Raw genomic sequence first — 2167 nt, 5'->3', positions numbered from 1 at the left:
ATACCAGCGCCTCTTCCTATGCTGCAGATGTGCCGCAGCATCCCCGTGTCGGGTGTTGCCCTGTCGCGGACTGAGCATGCATTGCGCAGGCAGAGTGCCGTGGCAGTCCGAGATGTGCTCTTTGCAGCATCATCAGTTGTGTGGTGGCTTTTAAAGCAGCATTTAAGATATTAGTTACAATATTAAGGTTTCAGGATAATTACCCACATAGCCCTGCCCTTTCCAGCTGCAGCTTGTACACTCTTCCTCATCCCTTTGGTTTCTGCCCAGAAGCTTCATCGACATTCAGCTTTTTCTGGAGCAATTCAAAGGCTGTCAAGTGTGTATGATATGAAAAAGTGTTAGAGGAGAAACATGAATGCTGTCATCCAGCCTTCCACAGCTGAAACAAATGGCTACACCATTCAAATCTGCTGTGACACCCATGGCACAGCCTGACACAGCTGTTCTGCTCTCCCATCTGTGTGGGTGCTCTGAAGGTTCACGCTGATGTTCAGCAAACGGCCCGTAGAGGCACCAGGCCTGCTGCAACCCAGCTGTTTTTCACCAGCAGAATGTGTAATATTGCTGCTTTAGAGACTTGCAAAGCCCCTCCAGAAAGGCCAGGCTCAGGGCTCAGCTGATCGGTGCCATTGTTATTTATTGTCACAGTTGAGCAATGAAAATACCAAAGCGCGTGAGCAACTGGTCTTCAGCCTCAGCACAGCTATTTTCAAGAGCAGAGTTGTTGCCATATGTACATGGTCATGGCTTTTGCATCTCGGAGATTAGGAGTCAGTAGGACAACTCTTGCTACAAAGAACTTGCCTTCAATTTACTGAGAACAAGCTGAATGAAAACAGGGAACCCGCCTTCAGTGCGTCTGGCACAGGTGTGCGGCTCGTGTTTCCTGTGATAACATGACCGCGCGCCTGCAAAGAGGCAGAATTGTGCTGCTCGCAGCGGGCTTGGAGGCTTAATTAAGCTTCTAGTGTTCTGTAAAGTTCATTTCACTGCTCGGCGGAGGACAGTTTAGGATAAGCATAATAGGATTACTGCTGCTATATAGAGCTGCGTAAGCCAGGAAGTCCTCGTAATGGGCCTTTACCCGGTAGGAAAATCTTTTCAGAGGATGCTTTTTATAACCTGCACAGTTACGCACGCTATGAGCATTTGGGGAAAGGCATCCTTCCTTACGTAGGTTTGCCGGAACCAGCCCAGGGAACTGTTTTGGAACAGCACACATGCCAGGCGCACTGATTCTGCCACTAAGAGTGCGAGTCGTGTATTTGCTGTCCCGTGGAACGGTCTTTCCTTTTAAGTGCTTCCCCTGATACTAATCCTGGAAGTGAAGTCCAGGTGCCATCAGCCAGGCAAGCCCTGGCGAGCCTCGCGTGCCCGGGCTCACGCGGCACCACTGAGCGCAGCTGCCTGGTGGCTGCAGGAGCCAGATGCCAGCCTGCTGCAGGAACGGCGAGATGCAGCAAGTCGCAGGCGAGAGCAGGGTTGTGTTCGTCTGTGAGCGGCTAATTCATCAGCACGTCTTATTAGGAGCGGAGACAAGACTCCTGCGCCACTGCCTATGAGAGCCAGAGCCCTGCTGGTCCTTCAGGAGCCGAGCCAGGCTGAGTCTGATGCTTTGTCACTAATCAGGACTGTTCCCTGGTACAAACCCTGGTGGTTACCTGTGGCACATGGAGGAGCAAGCTGCACTGAAAACAAGATGGGTTTAAAAAGCGCCCCATCCTGACCCCTCGCTCAGGCTGTCTCAGTTGCTCTTAAAAGAACTGCCACCTGGGGAACCCACCTGCTCAGCCAGGCTCAGACCCCAGCAGCCGGCCAAGCTGTGGCACGTGGCCAGGGTGGGCTCTGCTCACCAAGAGCCTCCTGTGCTCTGCAGCCTCATGTCACAGTCCAGCCGCCCATCCTGCTCAGGATCTGCCGTGCCCGTGGAGGTGATGCACACTGAGGGGGATCTTCCCCACACTGGAACACCCTGGCAGCACCAAACCGAAGGAGATGTGCCAGCAGGCACCCTTAGCTCCCACTGGAGGCAAGAGCACTCTTCCCACTGGCTCTAGTCACTACAGCAGTCTGACGTGGTATTTTTCTAATGCAGAGGTGATCAGTGCTTCGATGAGTTTTTAGAGGAGGCGACGCTTGGCAGAAATATTGGGTAACAGGAGGT

The sequence above is a fragment of the Buceros rhinoceros genome, unplaced genomic scaffold (genome assembly GCF_000710305.1).
Source record: "Buceros rhinoceros silvestris isolate BGI_N320 unplaced genomic scaffold, ASM71030v1 scaffold1595, whole genome shotgun sequence".
Taxonomy (NCBI): Eukaryota; Metazoa; Chordata; class Aves; order Bucerotiformes; family Bucerotidae; genus Buceros; species Buceros rhinoceros.
Note: the sequence above shows the minus strand (reverse complement) of the source record.